This window comes from Arvicanthis niloticus, chromosome 26, assembly GCF_011762505.2.
Source record: "Arvicanthis niloticus isolate mArvNil1 chromosome 26, mArvNil1.pat.X, whole genome shotgun sequence".
Taxonomy (NCBI): Eukaryota; Metazoa; Chordata; class Mammalia; order Rodentia; family Muridae; genus Arvicanthis; species Arvicanthis niloticus.
The window spans coordinates 30,812,901-30,836,608 of NC_133434.1; the positions used below are offsets into that span (position 1 = coordinate 30,812,901).

The 23,708-nt window shown below is 44.9% G+C and overlaps 1 protein-coding gene and 1 long non-coding RNA gene across 6 annotated transcripts in view; one reads left to right on the forward strand and one right to left on the reverse strand.

Annotated features, from left to right (window-relative positions):
• Nucleotides 1-23,708, forward strand: part of Thsd4 (thrombospondin type 1 domain containing 4) — a 562,869-nt gene that overhangs the window by 416,158 nt on the left and 123,003 nt on the right. The window lies entirely within an intron of this gene.
• LOC143439293 (uncharacterized) overlaps nucleotides 1-23,708 on the reverse strand; it is a 32,954-nt gene that overhangs the window by 5,078 nt on the left and 4,168 nt on the right. The window contains exon 2 of the long non-coding RNA XR_013107593.1: nucleotides 23,452-23,571. This is a non-coding gene — a long non-coding RNA (uncharacterized LOC143439293). The remainder of the gene's footprint in view (nucleotides 1-23,451; nucleotides 23,572-23,708) is intronic.

A 23,708-nucleotide genomic window follows, 5' to 3' on the forward strand; every position in this document is an offset into this window, starting at 1 on the left:
TTCATCTGGAGAGTGAGATGGCTGATGACTTATCTAGAAGATTCTTTCCAGCTGCAGCAGCCTGAGTCTCTGTGGCTCCAGGCGGTTTCCCAGACTGCACTCCAGGGTGTTCCGAGTTATTTTCACATTAGCAGTTGTTCTGCGGTAGGACTCGGTGTTTCTGCATTACTTACTCTTCCCCATTGCCTCAGCCTGCTTGGGGCCAGGGAGGCCAAGCCTTACAGGCTGAGAGAAGCCAGAACTCTCCAGGAGCCCAGGTGCTACACAGGGTGTTTCCAAGCTGCCCACAGGACATATTTTGTTGCCGCTTGATGGATGTTTCATCTTCCTTGGATTATCTGAGCAAGAGCCAAAGTGGAGAGACCTCCAGACAGACACTGGAATCAGACTTGGTGCAGAACTCAACAACAACAACAACAAAAAAAAACCCTCCGAATCCAGGGACCCACATACACTTGCGTTCCTCACTGTGCCTCTGTGGAAGGGCTTCCCTCAGGGGAGCAGGGGTGCAGAACACTGTGTGCTGGTTTCCTGTGCCCAAAAAAACAAACTCCATCCTAGGCTTAAGGTTCCAGGTTTGTTTCTGGCACCCCTCACGCCTTAAAGTTTCTGTATTGAATAAAACAGAAATGTTTAGCAAATCCCAAGAAATTCCTTGTTTAATGGAAAAAAGAGATCCCCAGGCTTATATTTCAAAATGCAATCTCCATGTTCTCATTACAGTGAGGCAAGGTCACATCACCAAATCCTCAGCCATCTGGCATGGCTTGGTTTTGTTTTCTTTTTAAGCCTATATTTACCCCCTGGACCACATTTTGAGTATTTATGGTGGATGTGACTCTCTCATAGCCCTGCAGGAGAGATGGAGATGAATATTCTAATAAAAGTTGCTGAAGAAACTGTAGGTGTTTCTGCCATGGTCCATGGGCACTCCTGTCTTCCATGTGTGCCAGCCTTTCTATACTGCATACTATTGCACCTGTGTGTACCCTTATATACTACACAATATTGCACTCGTGTGTGTGTGTGTGTGTGTGTGTGTGTGTGTGTGTATGCGCGCGCATGTTCACTTATCTGCATGTGAGTGTACATGTTAGGTGAACACACATGGATAATAGTCAAGGGTCAATATTTATCACTCTCCACTGTATTCTTGAGACTTCCTCTTTCACTGAACCTGGAACTCACTGGTTCAGCTGGAGTGGCTGACCAGGAGGCCCAGGATTCTCCTGGTCCTGCCCCAGCTCTGGGATTACAGATGCGTGCTGCTAAGCCTGGCTTTTTTTATGACGTGAGCTCTGGGGATCTGAACTCAGGTCCTCGTGCTTGTTCAGAAAGCACGTTACCAACTGAGCCATCTCCCTAGTCCCTCGATATTGCACCTTTACATGGCTGTCTGTCCGGCTCGATGATGGTAGGACAGCCAGCTGCTAGGGTGACAGCAGCTCATCTCATTAGCTAACATGACATCCGGGAACAACCTGGGTGGTATCTCATAGTTTCTTTCTCCAGCAACTTAGCAGAGTAGGTTTTTGTTGTTTGTTTTGTTTTGTTTTTCTTTTCTTTCTTTCTTTCTTTCTTTCTTTTTTTTTTTTTTTTTTTTTTTTTTTTTGAGACAGGGTTTCTCTGTGTAGCCTTGGCTGTCCTGGAACTCACTCTGTAGACCAGGCTGGCCTTGAACTTAGAAATCCACCTGCCTCTGCCTCCCAAGTGCTGGGATTAAAGACGTGCGCCACCACTGCCCGTTTTGTTTTGTTTTATCACCCACCTTGTATCTCTGCCAGTCAAACCTGCTCTTCCTTTTAGGGCATTTATCTTTTATTATAGCTGTGATTGTGGAGAAAAGAAACAGAGAGACAAAGACAGCCACTATCAGAGGAATTCGGACTAGTACATTGAGATCAAATAAAGCCCCACTGCAATAAGCTTATGGATATCGGTGTTTTTATTTCCACTTTAGTTTATGTGTATGGCTATTTTGTCTGTACCTGGTAACTATGGAGGCCAGAGGAGTATTGGTCACTGGGACTGGAATTATAAAATGTTGTGCTGGAAACTGCTGTTTCAGGGTCCTCTGAAAGCGCAGTCAGTACTCACAACTGCTGGGTTAGCTCTCCAGATCCTGCTATTAGTATTTTCGATGTGCAAAAGTATGTTGTCAGGGCCAGAAAGATGGTTAAGCCAATAAAGGCACTTGCCAAGCCTGATGACCCAAGTTTGTTCCCTGGAACTCACATGGCAGGAAAAGAGAGTAAAGGCTTGTGAGTGTCCTTTGACACCCACACACACTGTCTGGCACATGCCATTCCCCCATCTAAACAAACAAACATGATGAGTGGAAAAAAATGTTTGTTAAAGCCAGCATGGCTGTATGTGCACCTGTAATTCCTCTTCTGAGAGTCTTGGAAGGAGACAGAGTATCTCTGGGGCATGTTGGCCTCCAGCCTACTTCCAGGTTCAATGAGAGACCTTGTCTCAGGGGAACAAGAAAGGTCCTGATAGAACAGGACACCTAGCAGTTTCCACTGGTCTCCTTGCATGCAGAGGCACAAACCCTTCTGCGCACACATAAATCATACACCCACAAAAATAATAGCCTAAAAAAATGTATGTTTGTGTGCAGTTATTTATCTTCAATCCTTGCCAATGATGTGAATTTGCATTTGGAAGGTAAAAGCTTTTTGATACTGTAAACAATGACCACAAAGAGCTGTGCATCAGTCAGGTCTATGAGGGAGGCCATTTTCGTATGCCCTCAGCTTCACACAGATGTCACCTTTTTACTTCAGACCCAAATTCAAGTCAGCTACCATCACACGCTGGCCACACACAGACCATACAGTGCATGCTGGGCACTAGGCTGGCTCTGGGGATAAGGAAATTAAAATACTGGCTCACCTTTGGGAAGAGGGGTAGGGGACCCTGGTACTAAGTGTATGCCATGCCTGCTAACATAATTCTGAAATCAGGAGGCAACCTCAGTGTCACAGAGTAACCTGAGAGCTACTGGAGGTGGTATCAAAGGGTGGGGAAAATGGGGTCCCCAAGAAAAGCTGACTTTTAGTGTGTGTGTGTGTGTGTGTGTGTGTGTGTGTGTGTGTGTGTGTGTGTGTGTGTGCAGGTACACGTGTATGAAGAGTGCGTGTGTATGTATGTATACATTACATGTATGTAGAAACCATAGGGTAATCTCAGTTACTGTTCCTCAGATGTTATCCACCCTTGTTTATAAGAGAGGGTCTTTTCCTGCCTGGAACTCACTAAGTAGACTAGGGTAGCTGCCAGTGAGCCCCAGGGACCCTCCTGCTTTTATCTCCCCAGCTCTGGGATTGCAAGTGCATCCAGCTTTTATCATGTGGGTTTCTGGAAATCAAACCAACGTCCCCCTCCTCCATGCTTACAAGATACACACTTCACCCTTCACCAACCGAGTCCTCTCCCAGCACCCCCCCCCCATCTAGTTGTGTGAAGATAAAATGAGGTGGGTGGAGAAGGGAGTAGTTGTTGAAGGAAAGTCTAACAGAGAAAAAGGGAACCTGGCTGGACTGGGTTGTGCCAGGGCTGTGATGCGGCCCAGCTTAAGGTGCCTCTGAAGATACAACCGGGGTTACACTGGGAACTCTGCTGCAGACAGATGTTAAGAGGGCTTTGATGCCACATGGATGAAGGGGACGTCATCTCAAGTACATGGTGCAGTTGTAACAAGTTGCTTGTGGAGGCCGGAACTGGAGGCAGAACTTAAGTTCATGGTGGCATCTGTGTAGAGCACTGGGCATTGGGATTGAGAGACTCAAGAGTTCCGGGGGACGATTGGTAGATGGAGACTCGGAGTCTTGCAGGCAGAGGAATTGTGGCTTCTGTTGCCTGCTCACCGACAGCCTTGCCCAGTGTCTGGTACACAACTGGGCACTCACTATTTGCTACACCTGAAAGAGGCTGTTATGGGAATCCAGGCTGTAAATGCCAGGGATATTGACAGAGAAAACGGAAGACAGATTCCATGAAAAAAAAAATTAGGAAAGGATACAGATGAGATTAGTTGATTTTTAAAGCCAAACACCAGCACCTTCTTTTTTTTTTTTTAAAGACAAGAACAAAAACCAGAGTGTGACTTTTGAAAAGGTATTCAGCCGTAGTAGTGGCCTAACCGATGGAATGTTTCTAGTCCCTTCTAAACTTTAATCTCTGCTTTGTGAATTGCATCGTTTGGTTCTAGTCAATGGGTCCCTTCTTCCCTCAATGCCACCTGTGAAATAGGTTAAACACGGTACTGTTTTAATGTAAAAATAGTTCCTAAACCCACTGTATAAATTAATGACTCTCTAGGGAATTGGATAATCTAATTTCCCCCTCTACAATGTGTTCATTCACGTACGCACCACCGCCGTGGGGGTTGGTTATGAATCAACTGTTTCTGAAGGATTATGGCCCATAATAAATGTCAGTATGAGGCCTGATTGATCTCTTGCGGCCTTGTGGGTTGTGACTTCATTTAGAAATTTAATACTAATTGTGCAGCTTTGATTACCTTTGATTTTCACTCTTTCCCCACCTCCTTAATAGGACACCTGGACCAGCAAGGTGCCTACTAAGTGCTCACTCCATGAAGGACTTTCCTTGCTTTAAAAAAAAAAAAGCTCCTCCAAGCAATCTTAGGAACCAGAATGAATCCCTGCGGTTCAGGAAATGACAGACCTAACTGGAAACTTGCAAAGGTCACGTTAGCTCCCTTGTGTGCTCCAGGACCATGGCACATCGTAGACCTTCAGTATGCACCCCTGTGAGGAGCAGCCCTGGCTAAGGGTGAGGTGTGGCTCTTAGTTCAAGCCTGTGCCCGTTACCAGATGAGTCCCCTTCCCACCCCACTGCTGTGCTGCTTTCAGGAGATTTGCTAGGAAGCTTCAAGGTCTAGTCCATATTAGCAAGCCGGAAGACTTAGAATGCATGCCTTGGTGCTGACTTTAGCCTCTTGTTGACTTCAGTGTGGATCTCACGATCTCTTACTTCTGATCTTCTTTTTATCATACTGTATATTTTTGTAAATTGCCTTAAATTCATTTTTCTTGTTAATTCTTGGAGAATATGTTTTTTGATTGTATTGACAAATCTCCCAATACCTCCCAGCTCCACCTTCACTGACCACCCACCCCAAATTTAAGTTTCTCTCTCTCTCTCTCTCTCTCTCTCTCTCTCTCTCTCTCTCTCTCTCTCTCTCCTCTTCCTCCTCCTCCTCCTCTTCTTCCTCCTCCTCCTCCTTCTTCTTCTTCTTCTTCTTCTTCTTCTTCTTCTTCTCTCTCTCTCTCTCTCTCTCTCTCTCTCTCTCTCTCTCTCTCTCTCTCTGCCTATCCAGTTCAATTGTGCTTTCCAAATATTCTTGGGTGTGGGCTTGTCCCTGGAGCTTGGTCACTCTAACTCGGGTCACACCCTTAAAGAAAACCAACTCTCCTCTCCTTGAAGCTATCAAATCTCAGTCGCTGCTTGGGTGGGGACTTGGTACTACCTCCCCTCTCCTTGCTGAGATGTTGTCTGGCTTGAGCTTGCCCATGTCTTCTGCATTCTGTCATAATTGCTGTGAGTTCCCATGTGTAACTAACAGCTCTGTCGTCTCCCTTGGAGACAGCAGCACCTCTGGCTCTTTCCGTCTTGTCCCTGAGCCTCGGAAGCAGGATTGTGGCACAGATGCCCCACTCAAGACTAAACACGTCTCAGCTCTTATTTTCTGGGTCTTTGTGTTAACCGTTTCAGAAAAATAATAATCATGAAATAAATGGATAAGGGAAATGAAAGCCTTCATATATCTAGAGTATACTGAAAACCAGGCCAGATTGTTTAGTTTATTTAATAGGCTATATTGGAAGTGCTGTAGCGAGTCAAAAGGCACACCTAAATTGCCCATGTTCTAGAAAGAATTGTATTCTGAAATTATATATTGAAGGCTGGAGTTGTCTTTGTGACCACTAGGTGACACTGCCTTGTTTTCATCTTGAAAATGGATCTGATAGGTTCTTCCTGGAGGACTGTGGGAATTTTTTTAAAGATGTTATTTATTTATTTTTAAATTACATGTATGAGTGTTTTGCTTGTGTGTATGCTTGCATTACTCCTGTGTACCTGGTGCTCTCAGAGGCAAAGGGGGTTGCTAGGTCCCTGAAACTGGAGTTACTGAAAGTTGTGAGCTACTCTCTGCGGGTGTTGGGAACCAAATCCTGTTCTCTAAACAGCAGCAAGTGTTCTTAACCACCATGTCATGTCTCCAGCCCCCTATGGAAAATTGATGCAGACCCCTATCTAACTTTTACATGAGATTGTATCTACAAGCATTTAACAAGGCCATGAAAAAGGTCATGAAGGAGTCACTGTATTGGACTAGCCTTGGCTACAAGGCATTACAGTAGAAATCAGATGCTCCTAAACCCTTCAGTACATCGGGCCCTGACCTTAGCAAGTGCCATAATGAAGACGATTTTGCAGTCTTTCAGGAAGCTAGGCTTGTTCATTTGTATATATAGTTGCCTTTTACTCTGGGTTTATGTCCTTTCTTTTTGTGATGTTAGAATGTTTTGTATGAAATGATAATAAAAATTAGATGGTAATTAGTTTAAAAGTTTCTCAGTCAATGCAGGACATGATGGCACAGGAGGCCGAGACAGACAGATCTCTGGGAGTTTAAGACAGCCTGGTCTACATAGCATGTTCCAGGCAGACCAAGGCTCTAGAGAGAGAACCTGTCTTTAAAAAAAAAAAATCCATCTTACTTAACAGCAAAGGATAGGCAAATTCAGAGACACCTGCCTGTCTCACTCAATGCTTCTTCTATGCTGAACATGATAGCTTGGCTCTCCAGCATTTGTGGAAGGTGGTGAATGAGTATCTCCCCTTCATGAAGGTGGAATTAAATGTGCTGTGGGAAGTTTTCAAGAAAAAAAGGGGGGGGGGTGTTGTAAACTATGAGGTGTGAGTCCTTACACCTCTTTGATATTATGCCGTTGACTAAACTCCTCCTCTCCCTTCTCTACCCCCTCTCCCTCTTTCTCACTCCCTCTTTCTCTCTCCTCCTGCCTCCCTTTCTCCCCCTCCCCCTTTTCTCCCTCTTTCCTTCTCTCTCTCTCTCTCTCTCTCTCTCTCTCTCTCTCTCTCTCTCTCTCTCCTCTTCCCCTGTCCCCTCTCTCCCCTCCTTCTGGGGTCCCTATACTACGTATATTGATTAACCCGAGGCTCTAAATGCTTTATGCTTTCTCCACTCTTGGTCATTCTTAGTTCTTAGGTTTTTGTTTTTCCTCAATGATCATTACAAATGACCAGCTTTCAAGTTCCCTGCTTTATCTGCACTGCTGCCTGTTGTTGAAACCCCTTATTATTTGTTCTCAGCCCAATCGTTTGAGTTGTTGAGCTCTGGCCCCTATTCCTTTGTTGAACATAACACTGCTCATGTATTACTTCCCTGACGTCCTCTAGTTGTCTCTCTCCGATCCTTCACTGAGCTTCATTAAGTTGATTGTTTTAAGCTGTCAAGTAGTTCACTAGTTGGCTGTCTCTCAGTTAGACTTACCTTTGCCATGACAAAACACCAGGACCACAAAGCAACTTGGGGAAGAAAGGGTTTATTTCATCCTAGAGCTTGTAATCCCTAATCCAGGAAAGTCAGGACAGGAACTCAAGGCAGTAACCTGGAGGCAGGAGGTAATGCTGAGACCATAGAGGAGTGCTACTTATGGCTCTGCTCCCCGAAGCTTGCTCATCCTGCTTTCCTACAGCACCCAGGACCAGCTGCCCAAGGGTGCTGCTACCCACAATGCACTGGGGCCACCAACATCAATCACTAAGAAAATGCACCCAGGCTTGCCCAGGTTCGGTCTGATGGTGGGCATCTTGGTTGAGGTCTGTCTTCCCAAATGCCTCTAGCTTCTGTCAATAGACATAAAAGTAGCAGAGCAAGCTCCAGAAAAGTTGCTGGCACCTCACTGGTTCCTTTTGATGGTGTCATGGAAAGGGCTGAAGCCCAGTCCATAGGAAGCCTATGCTGCTTCTAGTCCATAGTTGGGACTCTGGGACCATGGATGGACACCATGGATTTATTTTTATGGAGGAACTATGGTTCATAGACCACATCTTCTGCCATCTTGCTACCACCCCCATCAACAGAAATGTGTTCTATCCTTGTTCCTTTCAAGGCCCTAAATGGCTAGGTTTCTTGTTCAGGGTCTCACTGGACTAAAGTGAAGGTGTTCACCAGGGAAGCCATTTCGATCTGGAGCTTTGGGTCTCTTTGGAATCTCACATTTCCTTGAAGCTGGAGCACTAGGGGTTGCATTTCTCTGGTGTCTAATAGCTAAGGAGTGCTCTAAGAATCCTAAATGTCACCCACCTTCCTCATCACCCCAACACCTTCTATCGTCAAACCAGAAACAGTGCCAAGCCCTTCTCATGCTCAGACATGAGAGCACATGTTCGGTGTACACAGTGTGTGGAGTGTAGAGGACAGAGAGACCCTCAGGTGGAGGTCTATCATTTTTTTAAGATAGAGAGGCTCTCACTGGCCTGGAATTCAGAAGGCTTGAAGAATCTGTCCGTTTTCACCCATAAGGTTCTAAGTGAGCTTCATATCCCCAGCTCTTTCCATATGGGTTTTGAGGATCAAACTCAGGTTCTTATACTTACAAGGCAAATACTTTACTATCTGAGCTGTCTGTCTCCTCTGCGTTTGAAGGGTCCACGTGAGGCTCAGGGCACCAAAATAATCTATATAATGAGAACACTACTGTGCCATTCCCCATTAAACTCCATCTTAACCACAGCCTCTGATGACCCAGGCATGCCTCTGACACCAGGGCGTGGGCTCTGGGGATCATCTTAGAAGTCTGCCTGCTCAAACTTCTTTCTTAGAGCTATTTGTATACCTGTAGGTGAGTGTTAACAGTGTGTTCAGGGAGGCAGCTGGGTGATGGAGAGCCTGGTGGGAGAGTCCAGGACTTTGCTGGAAGACTGTATGCGTCAGAGACATGGGTGGTATGGTTGCCTTTGTTTGTTAGTTATAGAGTGATTTCAAGTATCATACTGTTATAGACAGGCTGAGCCTTACCTAGCATAGGCCTCCATCCATTCTACAGGTCTTGGTAGATACCCTAGGCTTGTTATCGCCCCATAAAAGTAAGTTCAGTGGGTTTTTTTACTGACATTTAAAATATAGACTAAAACGGGATCGGGTGAACGAAAGGATACAGGATACAGTAAGAGCAATATCTTATTTCGTAAAACAGCTCCAGGTTGTGCATGTGTGCATGCATATTTCATTTTGTGTGGAATAGACCGTGGGAGTTTGGGAACTATGCACTGTCCAGAGGAAGTTAGCATATGTGTATACAGAGATGAGTTCAGTACTGTGGCGACCAGTGCTGTTGATAATCACTGGTAACTAGAAACACACTTCTCACTGTCTGTCCTCAGGAGAATAGATAAATAAGTTGTAAGTTATGCGTGTAATGAAGTTCAGAGTCACACTGGAAAACACAGACAAAACTAGAGCCATATGTAGCAGCATGGAGCAAAAAATAACCCCAAAAGATCCATTTTAAAAATTGTTTCTGACTTATACATATACCATTGTATGATTTGTAGATACTTTAAAAAGTTGAAACATCACTAAGTGATTTATAAATCTGTAGGGACAGAGCTATGCTTGAAAATGAGACTGTCACATTGAGGACAGTGATCCTGACTGATGAGAAGGGAGGGGAGGGGTTTGGAGCAAGGATTTTCAGTCACAGCTATTGGGTCATCCCAGGTCTGGGGTTGAGAACACAAATGTCTGTGTTGTCACTCCATACCTTTACCTACAGACTGGATATAGTGCGTAAGAGTTGTGTAGAACAGGTTCATAGTTTTGTTTATGAGCTAATGTGGTCCTGATGTGGAGACTTAAAGTGCTATGGCTTTGAGGGGCATGGCAAGAGGTCATTTCCATACACAAGCATGTATGAAATCAGGAAGGATGATGCTGGGTAATATGGAGGGACTTTCCAAGCTAGAAAACTCCTTGCTACACAGGTCTTGTCACCTTGTTGTTGTAAAATACAGAGTTGTCACTTATGATTACACTCAGAAAACCAGCCATCAGACACACAAAGCTATGAGCCAGCACACCTTTAGTCTCATTCTTGGAGAGGTACAGTTAGGCAGGCTCCTGGGCCTTCCTGGCTAGCTACTCTATCTGACTTGAGTTCCAGGCCAGGGAGAGACTGTTTAAAGACAAATAACCAAAACCATGTGGTCAGCATCTATGGAAAGCTACCTGAAGTCCTTTGGCACTGCACACATCTGGTGGGTGTGGGTTCATGGGGACAGAGTTTCAGGGGATGTCAGGGTGGCTGTTCTTTGGGAGCACGAAGCCAAGGACAACCTAACAAGAGAATGTTTGCAACTGGTCCACAAGTAAGATCTTAGACATGGGTCAGAAGTTTTCCTGGGGGGGAGGAGAAATGAAGTGAACCCAGATACCTTCTATGGCTAACCAATGAAAAAGTAGGTGTTTGACAGGGAGTCAAGTGAATGATGTCCTAAAGTGATTTGCCATATTAAAAAAAAAAAACATACACATACAAGAAAAACAGTGGACCTAATGTCTAATGGGAACAGTAAGTTATAAAGAACATTGTCTCAGGCTGGTTTGTTTGGTTTACCACTCCACGAGGCAGGTGTTGATGAAGGAAAGGGGCTAAGGCATTGCTTGTCACCGTGTCACCATGGACCCCACTGCTACTGTGTATAATGGCCAGGATTTGAACTGGGGTTTTGCTCCACAACTCCCAGTGTTTTCTCTGCATCACTTAAGCGATGTGCTTGAGAGAGGGAAGAGTGTGTTTTAGAAGCTGGCATGTGGCTGTCACAGGGAGGAGGATCTCTGGGGACCCCAGATTCTAGAAAATAACATTTGGATCTTTCAAAAGCAAAACCACTTAAAGATCTTGAGCAGATGGTTATTGAGAGGAATGCCCTGCCCTTGAAGCTCCCACACAACAGTGAGGTGACAGACAGACAGACAACAAAGTGAGTCAGGGAAGAATGCCAGAAAGCCTTCCAGTTGCTTCCTGACACCCTTGGCACCATCTAGGCATGGTTTTTGGTCACATAGGCTGCTAGCCTCAGTGGTCACCTCCCTATGAAGGGAGTGAGGGGAGTTCCTGACAGCACAGGTTATAATTCATAATAGTTATTTCCATGGAAACCATATCCTCCTTGGTTGAGATTTTATCTGCAAAGCAATGACAGAACCCACAATGGGCCAGAGTGGCTTTCCTGGGCAGCTCTGGGTATTCAAATACTGCTTAAGGAACATATCTGTAGTTCAGCTTCTAGCTAAACAACTAACCTGGAACCTAATCTATCTGAAACACTAGAAGAATATCAAACATTGAGGTATTTGGAGTACATGCTGATTGAGAAGAAAAAGAATTGACATTTAGACAATACCAACACAAACCAGGAATCAAGCTTAGTGGTATATAAGCCTTCTCTGGATTCCAGCATAGCCCTAGGAGGCCATTGAAAACATCCTTATTTTAGTATTATGGGTTGTCAGATCATGTGATATGTTACAGCCTAAAGAAAAATAGTATGCTGTGTTAGTCTGAAGTTTATACTTAAGAGAGAAAGAATGGTGGACACAGGGTTTGTTTCATTCACTAAGTATCTACAGAGAGCTGGGGATAGAAGTAAGCAAGTATCTCCCTTAGGAAGGGGAGCACTAGGGATGCCGTCTTAGAAGGTGACATCTTAGCTGGGTATGGAAGGGGGAGTAAGAATATACAGCTGTGAGGATCAGGCAATCCCAGTGTTAGGAACTGAGTGTAGTGTGACCCAAAGAAGTTCATTTTAGAAGACAAAGATAAACCAAGTTTGAAAATCAGGTGGTATTTTTACTAAACTAAATGCATGGGCTTCCCTCTTTAAACAGGTTGAGATTAGATTACTTAAAGATAGAGGATAATATGGGAAAGTCATTTTGGGCAGAACGGCCCAGACAGCAGTCTATGAATGCTAATGATATTTAAACAAGCTACAGAGCTAGACCTTTGGCAGCTTACACACACATACACACCCAAATTGCACGTGTAAGTATGCACATCTGGAGGAGGAAAGTGCACCTTTGCCTAGTTTTGTATTTCATCATTAACTGCAAATGTCTTTCAATGCAGAAGAGCTTTTGTTGAATTACTAGAAGTCCCTATTGCTCTAGATTCTACAAGTTCAATGCTCTCTAGTTAAAGATGGTTATATCCTTTTATACCATTCTGTGGATGAAGAAACCAGGAGCCATAGAATCTAAAACTTGGCCAAAGTCAGCATAAGTTACCAAGAAGGATCTGAGTCCATTTTCACAAAAGACACATGCCACAGCTTTCTCCCAGGCTCTGTCAAGCGTCTCCAACCTCCTCACCTGTGTTTCCATTCCACCAAAGGGTCTGCCTGTCTTGTGTTTTTGGACATCACAAGCAGAATATCCTTGAAGTCTCCAAGCTCGTGTTTTTCATGACTATTGGTCCCCTCCTTCATCAAAGCCACATCTGTGGTACATCACCATGTCTGTGGCGATGGGTGGAACGGGCGCTACTTCTGTTTTGCTGACTAGTTTGAGGGGACAGTGGCCTTCCACAAACAACAGGCTGTGCCACTCTGCTGGGGGTGGGTATGTGTTCAACACTGTGACATCATTGAGGTTTTTCTGTCTGTGCTCTCTGAGGACAAGCATATGATCCTTATCCAAAATCTCATTTCTTACAAACATCTTACCCCCGCATTCCAGAAATGGCCATCTGTTTTCCCGACACAGTAAATCCAAGTGTCTATCTTCTAGACGGTATGGTGAAAGCATGGCTAAGAGCTCTGTACTGAGTAAAGGGTGAGTAGTTGAGATTGTCTGTCGTGTCAAACTAGGGCTGGCTCCACAGGGACCACTAAGATATTTAGCTATGTCTGCTTCCTCCAGATTGCTCCATTTTGGGCAATTCTTTGAATGCTAAGGTCCCCCTGGTATTAAGTTCTAGGCTGATAGTTGTTTGGATGAAATGCTTCAGACTCAATTTGGCTAAGCTGTCAGCGATCAAACTATTTTTTGTTTGTTTCCCCTTCTGCTTGAGGGGGTTGGAATTATGTAGGTTTCCTATGGGAATACATTGCCATGTCGAGGGGCAAGTAGAACCCATCCCCAAGAGTAGAAAGAGTTACTGGTGCCTTGTTGGACCTCAGAGTGACCCTGGCCCTCCAGCTTTGGAATGCTATTATTTAGAAGCTACAGCCAGGGGTTGGGGCGTGGGGACCAAGGAAAGAAGCCAAGGAATATTGAAGCCACAAGCTTTAGGGAACAGGGCTGGGTGAGGCAAAGAACTCTTGCTAAACCAAAATATTTAACTAGATTTCACTTTTTGCTTTCAGCTTGAATTCTTTGCTTGAAAGTTGAGCTTTGAAGTTGTTTCTTTTCTTATTGTTCCAACAATATTGTGCTTTTAATCTTCTGTCTCTGGGTAGACCCAAAGACTATTTAGATTGTTTTGAAATTGTAGCATCAAATTTCTGAGATTCCTCAGTGTGCTTCCTGTCAGAGGCTGTCCTTGATGCCACCCGGACTCTTCTTTCTCTGGTAGACAGGAATGTGGAAAAACATCCTGGCTAAAACTGATGGTGTTTGCAAGTTTCTCAAGAATTGCTAAATAGAATATATATGTTAACACCGGCACATGAGCTGCACATGTGAGAGAGAGAGAGAGAGAGAGAGAGAGAGAGAGAGAGAGAGAGAGAGAGAGAGAGAGAGAGAGAGTTATACCCTAATGTATCCTAGAGATTCAGAGCTTTGTCCTAGTGCATGCCGTGTGTGTGTGTGTGTGTGTGTGTGTGTGTGTGTGTGTGTGTGTGTGTGTGTGTGTGTGTGTGTGGTATACCCTAATGTATCCTAGAGATTCAGAGCTTTGTCCTAGTGCATGCCGTGTGTGTGTGTGTGTGTGTGTGTGTGTGTGTGTGTGTGTGTGGTCACAGCTCTTCTTGAATGTTTAATACAGAATATTTATATAGTGTCTTTTCATGAGCAATACATGCTGCAGAGAGCTGGAGAAATAAAAAATAGGTTTTTAAGAACATTTAAGAGCATTTAAGAACACTGACTGCTCTTTCAGAGGACCAAGTTTGATTCCCAGCACCCACATGGCAGCTCACAAATATCTATAACTCCAGTACTGGAGATCCGATGTTCTTTTCTGGTCTCTGTGGGCACTACATGCATGTGGTGCACAGACATACATGCAGGCGAAACACCCATACACATTAAAAATAATGTTCTCTGAGGCAGGAGCCAATAGGACTTGTGGGTATGTTTGAGAAAATCTCACCATGCTCTGTAAGGACTCTTACTCTATGGTTTGTTGGCCTTGCTCATCTTGCTTGCTGGATTTCTGGTATTCTTAAAGATGGCAGATTCTTCAAGCCAATGCCAAGAACAGTATTTTCATAATCACTCCCTCAAGTAGGAAATATAACTGCTCTGTGGATTCCTAATGCCCTGGACAGCAGATCTGGTCTGTCAAACGCTGTGTTTTCATTCTCCGTCCCTTCCAGCCATGTAAGTGCAGGATCCAGAAAAGCCGTATTATTTTGAAAGTGCTTCAGAAAGACCCATTTTATTTTATAATTCCTGGGGTGAGACTAGCGCTCGGGAGAGTTGGATTATATTGGGTAAGGTTCAAGAACAGCTTTGGGGTCAAATCCTGTCTTACCTTTGGTTAAACCAACCTAACTCACAAACCAACGCTTCACACAAGCTTTCCAAGTAAAAAACAGTCGAGCCTATTTTCCTCTTAGAAACTTTTTTTTAGAAGGGCCAGATTGGTAGTTTATTCAGTATAGAGCTTGCTTTTCAGGTATGACTTGAGTTCAGTCCCCAGAACTCATGTTAAAAAAATTTTTAATTATAAATAAAAAAAATAAAAAGCAAGGCATGGTGCATGCTTGTAATTCCAGTGCCCTGGGGAGGTGGAGCTTCCTGGGGCTCACTAGTCAACCACTTGATGACCTTTAGACCAGGGAGAGACCCTGTCTCAAAAGCCAGATGGGTGGTCTCCAGGGAATAACATCCTAGGTTGTCCTCTGGCCTCACACAGACACAGGCAAATATACTCATGTATAGAATAGAATTTGTTTAGATATTGCTGGAGATACCTGCTACCTGCCTAAGGAATGATGTATCTTTAAGTCCTAAGCCCAGAACTACACTTTTCAGCTACTCAGAATTGTTCCGTTTCTTTCCTCTCTAAATTCCTCTTACGCTGATCAATATCCGCAATAAGGTCGACTTGGACATCTCAGTAAACCCTAATGACACTGGGTACAAGTATGTCATATGACTTCATTTTTGCCTTCTTACCCATAAGTCTTTGTGACTAGTAACAGCGTTTTAGATGTCTTAAGAATCTAGCAGGATGCCAAGCTGATTGTACAGTTTGTCCAGTAAAAGTATTAGTTGTTTTTGATGTTTTGTTGATGATGTTCAAGTAGAAATGCAGATGCTCGTCCCTTGCGGAGAGGACCAGTCCTCTGAGTGGACCAGTCCTCTGAGTGGAGGGCGGCTTCTCGCCACAGTATTGATCCACACTGTCACATGCTGGCAAGACATGAGTTGGGTTCCCATCAAGCTCTTCGGCTTTCTCTGAGCTCCTAAAGCTGAGGCTCTGAATCCTGCAGATGCCTTGCTGTTCTGACTTGGCCTGTACCACCTGCAAGGTCACAGAAATGTGCTACAGAGTCTCCAAGAGTAGAGAGACCCCACTGGAACCCAGATCATGATGCAGCCTCAGTCCGCACCGTCAGGCAAGCGGTATGTGCTCCTTTAGGGCACCTCCATTCTGATGCTCAGTTCTCAGATGGATTCTGGCTACCAGCCCAGAGGAGTACACGTGTGCATATCCAAGGACAAATGTTGCCTCCACATAGTGTGGAGAAGCCGGCTTTGTGCCTAAAGACCCAAGGGTAGCACCAAGCCCTCTGTGTCTCCCCCATGATGGGACACTCATTTTTATCACCGAGCCCTAGATCTGCACACCAGGAGGCACTGTGGCCCTCTGTTTGCCTGTAAACTCCTGTCTCCGTTTCTAAAACATCCAGACTGAGAGTCGTCTTTCTGTTGTGGCTCCATCCGATGAAAGCCTATTAATTTCTCTCCCAAAGTGACTGACTCAAGCAACCAAAGCATTTTCTTAAAGACTGACATAGCAATTAAGATGTTACAGCAGTGTGGCCTTAGGAAAATACCACTAATTAGTTCCAGTCTGTAGTGTGGGCTAGAGAAGATTCCATGCAAGGTTGTCACTCACAGAGAGCCCTGTCCCTGTGTTGGATGTTTCCCTTCTTTCTGGAGTGCCACTGGTCCCACGAGGTCAAATTGTATTGCTCCAGTAGTTTGAGAACTACCTCCTCCAGGAAGCCTTCTCTGTACTTGTCTTCTCAATTTCTATAGGGTTTTGCTTGTTCATCACTCAGAATGTAGAGGCAGTTTACGGGCAAACAGGGGACTACGGTACCTCTTTCCACCATCTCCTCTGTTTTATTTGGGGGATGCATGGTGGGCGTGCAAGTGCCTCTGTGTGAGCAAACATGGAGGCTGCAAGTCCATCTCAGTGGTTGTTCCTTGGGAGCTACTCACCTTGTTTTTGAGACAGGGTCTCTCACCTTGGTTTTAGATAGGTCATCAGCCCTGGAGTCCATGAGACTGTTAAACACTGACATGGCAGAAGTGAGATTTGAAGCCAGACACATTGATGACAAAGCAGGAGTCGTGAACCATTCTGCTCTATCAAAGGCTGTCTGTGAATTGTCTCTTTATTCCATCAAGGGCTGGGGCAGAGGTATTGGGGGAAGTTATGCATTTATAACCTCAAGTCATGATGAAAACATCTGGACCCTGGGAACAGCACTGCAGGCTGCCTGCTCTTACAGCATGGGATCCTCTAGGGATCTTCATGCTTCTCTCATAGCCTAGAATTCTCTAGGGAGCTCTGTGTGTGTGTGTGTGTGTGTGTGTGTGTGTGTGTGTGTGTGTGTACATGTTTATATATGTATTGTGTACATGCTCATGTATTTATGTGAGTATGCATATGAGTATATGTTTATGTGTATGCTCATGTATGTATATGTGTATGTATATGTATGTATATATGTATATGATGTATATGTATGTGTATACTTTTCATACAGCCTAGGATCCTCTAGGGATCTTTATGCTTCCAAAACTAGGGAATGGCAAACCAAGGAGCACACCCAGGCTGCTGGCCTGGACCAGCCATGACCACGGGCCTCTTTTCATGTTGGGTGCGTTCCAAGTGACTGTAATCTCACCAGGCTTTGGTCTATGACTTTGAGCCTAATAAAAATGTCAAGCTCATTTTTAAAACTTTCCAAGACCAAATAAATTCTGAAAAGGTTATAATCTTTGATGGCTCTGAACGTATGAATCACAGGAATGTGGGAAAATGCAGCTCCTGGGTAGGGAGCCGAAGAAATGCCACTGGCTATGGAGTGTGCATTGTCTTATCGTGGGAGTCTGGTTACAAGATTGGAAAGCTCTCCAGACAATTCTGTGACATTCTTTTTCTTTATTGCAACAAAGCAGCTGTGTATGTGTGTGTGTGTTTATGTATATATGTGTATGTATATGTGTATATGTGAGTACATGTTTATGTAAGTATGTGTGTGTGTGCATGTGTTTATAAGTGTATGTGTGTATATGTGTATATGTACTTATACATGTATGCATATATATGTATACATGCATATATGTGAGTGCATGTGTATATGTGTATGCATGTATGTATGTGTATTATGTGTTTGCATTATATATGTGCTTATGTGTATATGTGTGTATACGTATGTTGTGGATAGCCCTGTCCTTGTATTTCTATGCTAATTCCCCTCTCCTGGGAAGGGCTACAAAGGAGGAGTGAGTCAGTACACAGGTGAATTCTAGTGAACCTTCTGACCTCCTTAATTTGTAAAATGAAGGCTAGAGCCAGTGACTGGGCAGTAGAAGGGGAAGTGGAGAAATAAAGGTTTGTGAGAAAAGAGAGGGAGAGGACGACTAGAGAGGAAGACAACAGAGGAGCAGGACGTGGAAGGACAAGCACGTGGCTTGGAAAACCAGCAAGTTATAAGGGTCTCATAGCCGGGGAATAGAATAGTGTATTGGTGAATCTGCCCAATCTAGGCATGCAGCATAAGTTCATAATTACTGAGTTGTGTTTTCTTTGACCGGTCATATCTGGGTTGGAGATTTACCGCAACATATGTATGCATGTGTGTATGTGTCTGTATATGCATGTAAATGTGTGTGAGTGTGTGTGTGTGAGTATGTACATATGTGCTTATATGAGTATGTGTACATGTGTGTATGTGTATATGTGTGTGTGTTTGTGTATTTGTGTGTGTGTATATATATGTATGTATGTATGTATGTATGTATGTGTGTAGTCTTGCGTATTTACCAAAGTCTAGAATAAAAACTAGTTAAATTATCCCAGAGTTGTAGCCAGAACCTCATTATAGGAGATATTTAAAGTTCAGCTCAAAGGACATTTCTTTCCTCTCTAGGTAGCTTAAGAAAACCATGTGCAAGGTGGTTGCACTGGAGAAGCTTCCTATAGAGGAAATGGGTCTCAGCCAGGGTACAAGAGGCATCCATCCTCAGAGCAGAGAGGAACGGAGGGGTAAAACCACAGAGGCAGGGTAGGGTAAAGAGCATGAGTCATCTGGAATGAAGGGAATCATCTGGGGGTCCTCTTAGATGCCAAATTCCTAACTGCAAGCATTAGGAAATGTCCACCATTCCTGAAGCCATCCTGGACGTAAGTTATATTCAATTCGGTAAAGACAGAAAGCAGATTGCTTCCCAGGGCCTGAAAGGAGGAGGGATGGGAGCACCTGCTAATGGGCTGGGGTGTTCTGGAACAGGGTAGAAATGGTAGTTATGTGACTCTGTGAATACACTGCTGAATTACACACTTTCAAAGGGTAACGTATCTGGTGCGTGAATTATATCAAAGAGTAATCAATGGGAAACTGACTCAAAGACAAGCTCTCAAAAGCATGAAGCTGGTGGGGAAGTAGTAGAACCAGGGTCACAGATCACGTGGTGAAGCTGTGCGCTACAGACAACACATGGGATACTGTCTCTGAAGGTAGAGATACATGGTCAGAGCCTAGCTGAGCCATCTCTGCAGCTGGTAGACTGTGATAGGTAGAGTCAGTGGGAGAGAGGCAGATTGTGAGGGCTCAAAATACCTTACCCCAGAGGCACCAAGTGGTTGCTTGTTAGGGCGACTACAGCTGAAAGGTTCTGGGGGTGTGGGAAGAGTGGGTTGGTGAAAGAATAGAGCAAAGTGAATGGCCATGGTCAGTAGGTGTGAGTGGAGAAGAGCTAGTTTATGAGTTTGCTAACAGGATGGGAGAGAAGGGCTCAGTACAGATAAGAATGAGATGAAGGAAATATAGTCTGTATGTACATCTATCATCTGCAGGGAACAGGCTCTGTCCCCAGGGTCAACCCCTAGATATACCATGCTTTCTTTCTGATAAAGATACTATGCTTTTTTTTCTATGATGAAGTTTAACTAGTGATCTAGGTACCATAATAGATTAACAATAATAACGAGTAATAAAACAGGGTCATTTTAATAATACTTGGTGAAATGTTACTTAGAACTTATGAGCTGTTCAGTTTTGCAAATTTTCCACTTTACTATTTGAGGATTTGGTTTGACTTCGGGTATCTAAAATTACAGATAGTGCAATGCAGATCAGGGGCTCTGCTGGACCAGCCCAGGGCCTCGGAAGACAGAGAGGAGGAGTTATGAGACACACAGGTTCCTCTCCTTTTAAATCTGGGTTTCTGGACTGGAGGACAAGAAGACAAGAAGGGTAGCTATAAAACAGTACGGGGAGGAAAAGGTGACTGTGTAGTTTAGGACTTAATGACTTTGGAGTAGTGACTCTGGCAGATGATCAGATCCTCATTCCAGACAAGTGGAGCCTTTTCCCCATGTCCACCATGGGAAGTCAAAATCTTCTGCATTGCCAAGAAGCATCCAAAAGGCATAGTCGTGCTGGCCACCAAGTGCATACTTGTAGCACTTGGTACTTAGTAGATTGCTTTGACATCTTTCAGTTCTCATTGCTTTATAAGCCCACGTTCTTGGACATACTATAACATTCCTTTGGCCATTTGAGTATCTCAGGTCAAATGTGCCTCATCCTAAGGATGACCTCGAATGAACAGCACAGGGAACTCACAGGAGAAATCAGAAAGGCCCCGAGTATTTGGATACCAGATTACAGCACTCCAACGGCATCTGACAAACTGAACATTGTCTGTTAAAATCAACACATGAGCCAGTGTGCGGCTACAGCTAGACCAAAGGACGTGAGGACGGCAGCCTGATATTGATCAGGCCGGGTTCTATGGACGTTATGGGAAGGATGAAAACCTTGTTGGCACTGAGTGGATCAAGTTTATGCTTGCTGTCTAGATATTATTTCATTCTCAGAGGATGTCAGAGTTTGGATTAGGGCATTTAGAGTCACCCATAGCATACACAATCTGAAGGCTAGGAGCTTTATGCATACCAGGATGGGAGCCACTTGGGGTTTCCGCCCGATCATTCTGACAGACACAGGGGGACGAGTCACTGGCTAGCTGTCTATTGAGTGAATCCAAGGGCCATGGGAAGGGTAGTTGGGCCACACTGGTGGCATGATGCTGCTCTTGGCCTCAACAATGGAAAGGTTCTCAGCCAGCCAGCCAAATGGCGAAGACTAGGAGGAAGAGATTCAGAAGGGAGAGTAGGGAATTAGACTTTGACTGTGAGGTTTGCAGGGCCTTTTGCACCCCTCAGCAGAGATGCTGTAGAGCCAGTGAATGCAAAAGTACAAGGTTCAGGGTGAGGTTAGGCCTGGAGATAGGAATGTGATATTTAATGTTGAAACACTGGATAAGATTGCCAGGTGTGGACAGAGGACAGGAGGCCAAAGGACTGAACCCTGGGGTGTTCCAGGATTTCAAGTCCAGGAAATGGAGGAAGGAAGAAAGAAAGGAAGGAGGGAGGGAGGAAAGGAGGGAGGGGAGGGGAGGGGAGGGGAGGAATGCAGGCAGGCAGGAGGGCATCTATTCTGGAAGCCAGCTGATGAGAACATCTCAAGGAAACAGGGGTAACCTGCTGTGTCTGTGTCCAATAGGTAAGATGGGATTCAGTGTGGGCCGTCAGATTCGGGAGCCTGGTATCATCGGTCACCTTGACCAGGACATGACCACACAGTGAGGGCAGACATCAGGCCGCAGCATGTTCAAGAGAAGATACTGCTCTCTCTGGGTTTCTGAGTGCCCCTCTTCTAATCTCAAACACCCTCCTCCATCCTTACGGGAAGACAAAGGCAAAAGAAGACACCTTTCTTAACTGACTTGTTCTATGCCTCGGTAGAGAGACCCCAGAAGCTGTCTTGTTCTCTACTGTCAGGGCTTGGCTCCTTTGGGGAGGGCCACTGTGCAGCAGTGAGTTTGTTTTATATCCCCTGCCACTTAAGCTTTTGGGGTGCGGGGGTGTTGGGGTGCAGCCTGGAGGCTTCAAATTCCAGCAAGAAAACAAGAGACCGTGCTCAAAGGGACGGGACCCCCCAGAAGCCATGTGTTTCAAATGGCACTTGTAATGTGGCAATCCTGAGCTTGGGAGATGGTCTGAAAACATTTCAAAAAGCAAAGTGCGGGCGGGGCAGGTGATAGCTGGCTGCTCAGGACACAGAGGAAAAGAAAGAGTGTACCAAGCACCTGGAGAAGCACCTGAAATGCGCTGAGCAGGGACCACATTGGTAAGGCAGCAGGAGCTCCTGAAGGGGAGTGACAAGATGCCCCACCTGAGAGCAAGAGCCTATGTGAGTCAATGTGATTGCACTCCCCAGACTGGGGAGTGCTGGAGGGGGTCCTGTTTCACAGCCGAGTGAGATTTTAGGAGCTATCCCAAAGATCAGGGAAAGGAGATTCCCCATCTTGGGAATGTGGGATAACGAGGGACTATCCCAGGTGATGCTTGAGCTTTCAAGAACACTCAGGGTGGAAGGTACTTGTAAATGTGGGAGACTGGAGAGCTAGGAGCTGTAAGTCACTGGTTAGGAGAGAAGCCTTGCGTGCCTAAGCTTGTCTTACTTAGCTACTACCCACGTGTCCTGCCCTGCACTGAGAACTCACAGGTGAAAAGGTGCTGTCTGTGCACATACTGTCATTTGCTGTCATTTTGGAGAAACTGCAGTGTGAGGTAATCACCCGTATCACATCAGGAGTGAGAAGGGAACTCAGGAGAGCCCAGGAGGCAGAGCCTGTCTTTGTGTCAGTACAGGTATGATGTATTACCCCCACCCCACCCCCACACACAGACTGGCCTTGGACAGGTGTGATAGAATCGTCCTGTGATTTTTAAGCATGGGCACACACACAAGTGTAAAAGAGCTTGGAAGGTCCAGGGAAGCAGTGGAATCAAGAATTATGGAAGTTTCTGGACCCTGAAAGAGAGTAGAGAATGGGCAGGAAGGAAGTACAGGGGGCAGATATTAGGAACTTAACAGGGAGAGGGGCTGAGGGGAGAGCCAAGAGTTGGTACATGGTTACCAAGCAATGGGCCTTTCCTAAGGTTTTTGCCTTTGTTTCAGTTGATTTGTGATCTTTCCATTTTTAAAAATGCACACTGCTTGTAGAAAAACTTGCAACCAAAAAAATACAAGGGAGAAAATACTCCTCTCTTGGTGGCACCCCACTATGTATCTTTTTATACTGCTTAAATCTCCATCGCCTATCTGTTACTTAACTTTACAAAGGATGCTTCCCCGTATTATTTTTAATGCTCTGCTGGGCCTGGAAATCTCTCTCATCAGGTAAGAGGCCTTCCTATTCACACATGAGGACCAGAGTTCTTAACACACATAGTTGGCCAGGCACGTTCCCACCCATGCCTGTAACCCCAGCACTGAGAGGACAGAGACAGAAGGATCACTGTGTGTTGCTGGCCACCAGCCTAGCCAAAAACACAAGCTCCAGATCAATGAAGAGACCTTGCTTCAAAGGAATAAGGCAGAGAGTGATAGCCAATGCCCTCCTTCCAAAAAGTCCTTAGAGTCTATGTTGCAATTGACAACATATCACCAAATGGCTCTCCCACAATGGGAGTTACAGTTTAAAATTCAACAACACTTAATTCTCCTGTATATCTGCATGAATGAGTAGTCTCAATAGTGAGTCATACCCCCAGTTTACAGATAGAGAAAGTGAGGCCAATACATGTTTCTACCCTTCCCCAGTTGCATACTTGCTCTGTACAGAGACAACACAGCCTGGTTTGGTCTCACTTGATCAGAGAAGTCCAGAACCCCTGACATGCACACCTTAGAGCTGGCTTATCTGACATGGGTGGAGACTTCAAAGACTCTTCTCTGTCAACTGACACCCAAGAAGTCTTGAGTGGCACATCATTCTTCAGAGACTTTGTGAGCTGCAGGCTGGCTCTGTGGTGAGGAGGAAACAAGAAAGAACAGAAAAACATGGTGTGAGTTATTAATAATAATAAGTGCTATTTCATGAATCTGCACAAACCTGTCAACAAATCCAAATTGGCACAGCCTTTTCTAAGCAGCAGCCTGGC